This window comes from Panthera tigris, chromosome E3 (genome assembly GCF_018350195.1).
Source record: "Panthera tigris isolate Pti1 chromosome E3, P.tigris_Pti1_mat1.1, whole genome shotgun sequence".
Classification (NCBI taxonomy): domain Eukaryota; kingdom Metazoa; phylum Chordata; class Mammalia; order Carnivora; family Felidae; genus Panthera; species Panthera tigris.
In genome coordinates this window covers 25,726,662-25,732,089 of record NC_056675.1, presented here as the reverse complement: position 1 = coordinate 25,732,089, position 5,428 = coordinate 25,726,662, and the positions used below count along the sequence as shown (strand labels likewise).

The 5,428-nt window shown below is 43.3% G+C and overlaps 1 long non-coding RNA gene across 1 annotated transcript; it reads left to right on the top strand.

Annotated features, from left to right (window-relative positions):
- The first annotated feature begins 1,929 nt into the window (after positions 1 to 1,929).
- Positions 1,930 to 4,472, top strand: LOC122234602. The gene is made up of 3 exons (XR_006212444.1): positions 1,930 to 2,107; positions 3,077 to 3,323; positions 4,377 to 4,472. It is a non-coding gene; the product is annotated as an uncharacterized LOC122234602 (long non-coding RNA).
- Positions 4,473 to 5,428: the final 956 nt, after the last annotated feature.

The window sequence follows — 5,428 nt, the reverse complement described above, 5'->3', positions numbered from 1 at the left end:
AGTGACACTCTGTGACTTTGGAGCCTTTAGGTCAATAAAAGGCAGAGCTTCTACCTTGTCATCTTGAGGCACTTGCTCTGGGGGAAGCCAACTGCTGTGTGAGAAATCTGACTACCCTGAGATTACACTGGTGGAGAGGCCATGGACAGTACGCCTGGGGACAGCCCCAGCTGAGCTCCCAGCTGACAGCCAGCATCAACTGCCAGCCATGTGTGTACTCCATCTTGAAACCATCTTTGGCCCTAATTGAGCTTTCGGATGATTGCAGCTCAGCAATTCATTCATCTAACAAATATTTATTAAGCATATACTATGTGCTAAGCATTTGAGAAGTGTTGGCTTTTTTGTAGTAAAACAAAGTAGACCAAGATCTTTGCCTTTAAGAAGCTTACATTCTTTATGAGGGAAAGAGATACTTACAAACAAGGAAATACATGTTGTATATCAGGTACTGATAGGGGCTAGGAAGAAAAATGAAGCAGGGAAGGGAATTAAGAGTGCTGAGGCACAGAATAGGGTGCTAGGACTCTTATAGGTGACTACGGAAGTATTTTAAGTATATTCAAGTGAAATAACGGCAATAAGAACAACAGTAACAGTCATTTGTTGAGTGCATACTACATACTGGCTTTTAGATGTATACCTCCATTTAAATTTCACAATAATCCTGAGTAGTAGGCATGGTTTTACCCATTTTGCAGATGAGGAAACTGGGACTTGGAGAGGTTAAGCAACTCACCAGAAGACATGTCACTGGAAGGTGGTAGAGTGGGGATCAGCAACCAAGACTGTGGACTCCCACACTATGCTTTTCTCCTGAACTACTCTCTCTCTTAGAGCTTGGTTGTCAGTGTGGTAAATCAGAAATCTAACTGATTATCTTTCTACTCCTCTGTGCAATGTCAAGTGGAAAAAAAAAGGAGAAAGAAAAGAGAAAATGATTCCCTTTGGAGAAGAAACAGTCAGGAAATGAAGGGACACACTTGAAAGATTCTGTATTTAATGTTTATGTGTCTTTCTCTTCTCCCTCAAGTTCATTTTAGCATCCGACTGTTGAAGCTGACAATTTATGAGAATCTTGGGCGAGTAACTGCTTGAAACCTCCCTGTGGCTCTAGCCGTGGCAGGCAATTCATCCAAAAGTCTGTGGGGCTTTTAGGGTAAAATACTTTTCTAATATTTTTTCCCCTTCTGCTCATACTTTTCCCAAAGGGCAACAAATTGGTAGTAGTTTGCCAAGAAAGTGCTGTATATGGTCTTGAATGAGACTGTCCTTACACTTCAAGTTATTCTCTAAGAGAAAAGGAAGTGATCAATCCTCTTGTCCCCCATTCCCAAGCTTGGGTCTGAATCTCTCCAACTCCAGTGACTGTTCCAAAGTTGTCTCTTCCTTGGGTTATCCATCTCTCCCTCTCTTTTCTCTCTTGGCCATAGGAGGAAAAAAAAATACCTTTTCTTTATTCCCTGTGAATCTTTCAGAGTTAGGCTTTCTGGAGGGAAAAAGCTGTAGGGTAGAGGACAGGCTAGTGAAATAAGCTTCCTTAGAAAAGTATAAAATTGACTAAGGTGCTATTGGTGAGGAAGATTCTGGGCCAAGGTTAGACCTCCTTCCCAGCATAGTCAATTGGAGTAACTAATGGCTGTGACTGTTCTGGCTGTTTTGCATATCTTGTCTTCCTTAATTGTCCAACCACTGTGAGGGAGGCATAATTATTAGTCTTACTGTAATGATGGGTCATCTGAATCTCAGAGAGGTGAGGTGACTTGCTGAGGCTATACTGTTAGGCTAGTAAATTGAGTAAGAGACATTGTAGGAGTAGGAAACAGCCTGAGTAAAAGTGGGGAAGAAAGAACCAGCTGTGATGCTGTGGGTAACTGGGCTTGGCTGGAGAGCCAGGTGTGGGTAAGTGAATGGCAGGGGATGAGTTTAGGAAGGTCTTTGGATGATTTGGCCCAAAAGACAGAGTCCCTGAGGGATTTTTAAACTAGGAGTGACATCATTTAACTTACATGTTTTCAGAGCTTTCTGGAGGATAGGCTGGAGGAGGACTCAAGTAGAGACAGAGTGACCACAGAGGAGGAAGATCTTGTCTCAGGGACCATGGCAGGTAATGCAAGGGGTTTCACACAGAACGTGGTAAGGTCTGGGTCCTCAAGGAAGACAGCTCACTGGGGAAGGGGAGGCCTGCAGGGGAGGCAAAGTGATGCGGTACAGTGCCAAACTTCAAACACACAGAGCATCAAGCCTGGAACACCTGGTCACTCAGGTATATAGTGCTGAGTCACATATGCATGGATCAGTGTATTCATTTTTTTTTAATGTTTATTTATTTTTTGAGGGGGAGGGGCAGAGAGAGAGAGGGAGACAGAATCTGAAGCAGGCCCCAGGCCCTGAGCTGTCAGCACAGAACCTGACTTGGAGCTCAAACTCATGAACTGCAAGATCAGGACCTGAGCCAAAATCAGACGCTTAACCGACTGAGTCACCCAGGCACCCCATGGATCAGTGTATTCAGATCAGATCAACAGATTCTTCGAGTTCTGCCTTGGTCAATAGAATCACATGAGTTACCTTCCTAAACTCCTGCTTTCTTATCACTGCTCTCTCTTCCCAAGGGGTGTGTATGCGTTGGAACAAGGAACCAACATCTTAGTCACTGAACCTGGAGAGAAGCCTAATTTTTATTTGTGAGATGTTACCTGCCTCCTATCCCAACCAAATTCCATCAGCCCTCAAAAATCATTTCAGCAGTTTTTGTCATTAGGCATATCTGAATTGAAGTCCACACGCTGCCACATCACTGTATGAACTTGAGTAGATCACCTTATTTCTGTGTCCTTGGTTTCCTTATATGGTAAAATGGGGATTTTTATGGTGTCTTCCTAGGGTTTTTGTAAAGATGAGATAATACATATTTATACACTTATCTCAGAACATAGCATGGAGTAAGTGCAACATGAACATTAACCATTGTTTCTCACCTTGTCATTTGTGGCCTTATTCTCAGGTATGATAGTTTTGGTTCACATCTTGACGTAATCCTCAAGTCTTGAGAGCTATTTTGTTTTCTATACAGATCTCAGTGAATACAACAAAGCCCAAATACATAACCAAACGGACTTGAACTTTCCTCATTGGTCTGGAGCATCCGATTCCCAGTAATGGTCCAAGGATCCCTGGGGGAGCACAGCCCACATGCAACTAGCTCAGGAGCATTCTGGGACTCAGTGCCTCATGACTCGCCTCATTGTGAGAATTCTGCAGCTGAATTTCCCAGCAGGGATCATTAATCACACCAGCCACTGATATCACAAACAACGGAGGTGAGGCTATTTGCCAGGCATCTATGGCAAATATGGTTCTTGCTTTATTATCGTTGGTTCCAACCCACTAGGGGGAGAAGGAGATGCAAACTCCTGCTTTCCATGGAGGAGGTTGTTGTTAGATGCAGACCATGGATTAGCTTCAAACTTCGCTTAACTCAGAAGCCCACCCTTGCTTCCTTCTACCCTGTCTGTCCACCAAATAGCTGCAAATGCTGACCTGCTGGGATATGTTTGACGGGGTTGAGGAGGAGGACAGGGAAAAGGAAAACAAGTATGTATCCCACATCTTCTCACATGTTTCTCATATGTTAATTTCAGGTTTTCCCAAACATTCACAACCATCATATGTGGTAGGTACTATCATTTCCATTCCCACTTTAATTTTAATTGAAGAAGCTAAAACTCAGAGAGGGCAAGTTAAGTGCCCCAAGACACATAGTTAATATGAGACTCAGTGGTACTATATTGTACCTCTTCTTATTGGTTCTCACACTTATTTGACTATTCCATTTTAACAGAAGGGGAAATGGAGGCTAGATGGTATTAGGTAATTTACCCAAGGATCCACAGCAAAAAAGTGGTAGAGATGGGTTTTGAATTTAGGTCTGTGATCCTAACCCCTCGGCTACCTCCACTATATAAGCAGTATCTCTGTTACTCAGAGTGTGATCTTGGAACAGCAGCATCAGCAATCACCTGAAACTCGTTAAAACGTTGCTTCTATCATCACTTACATTTACTGAATCAGAGCTGCATTTTAATGCAATCTCCAGGGGATTGTGGGTACACTGACATTTGAGAAGCAGTGGTCTGCATAGTTCACCCTGGCTGTGAAAGACACTCACAAAGGACAGAGGCACTGTAGCAGCTAGTCTCCAAAGATGGCCCCAACAACCCATGCCCTCCCCCCGTGCACACGCTACGTCTCACATCAAGGTGTGGAACTTGTGTCTCTTAAATCCATACTGTTCCATGACTGATTTTAGCCACTAGAATGCACTGAAATGATGTTCTGGGATTTCTGAGCAGTTTCCAATTTTTGCCTCTTAGAACCCAGCTGCCATGCTGCATGGAGAAGACAAATGGACAGGAATTGAGGCACTCTGGTTGATAGTCCCACTGAGCATCCAGCTGACCCCAGCCACCGACCAGGTGAGTAAACCATCTTGGATGGTCCATCCCAATTGAGTCCCCAGATAACTGTATCTCCAGCCAACACAATACAGAGCAGAAGAATCACCCAGCAGAACCCAGTTAACCCAGAAAATCAGGAGAGATAGTCAAATGGTTGTTGACTGAAGTCACTAAATCTTGGGTGGTTTGTTATGCATCAATACATAACTGAAGGAGACATTGGTACCTAGATGTAGGGTGCTGAGGTAACATAAATGTAAAACATGTGGCAATGGCCTTGGAACCAGGCCACGGCTAGAGGCCTGATGAAGCGCCTCAAGGAGACTGTATACAGAGGCTGGAAGGACAGTGAGAAAATTGCTAGTGGAGGCAGGAGAAAATGGAACTTGAATATTGAACTGCCAGAACAATTAGCAAAATGTCCCCTTCAGTAACATGGAGGTAGAAGCAGAGCCTAATGAACCTATCAATCTGGTGAAGGAAATTTCCAGGTAGAATGTTGAAAGTGGCAACTACTTTTACTAGCTCAGCACTAATTATTTTTATTAATCAAAATGTAATAAAATTAAAAATCCATTCCCTCAATTGCTCTAGTCACATTATGACTTATGAGTACTTAACAAGTCATATATGGCTACCCTGCTGGAGAATGCAGAATATTATAGAGCATTTCCACCACCACAGAAACTTCTATTTGACTTCCCTCCTCAAGTGTTAGTAGGCAGGAAGTAGACAACACACTCAAAGAGTGTTGAGTAACCAAGGGACTGTTATTCAAAGTGTGGTATCTCCTGAGAGGTTGTATGAAAGAAAAACTTCTCAGACCCCATCCAGACCTATGGAATCAGAATCTCAGGTTGGGGGTGAGGGTTGAGGGGTCGGGGGTTGAGCAGGAATCTGTAGTTACTACAGATTCTTATGCACATTAAACTTTAAGAAGTACTAAAGAGAATTTAATAAAGGGACTG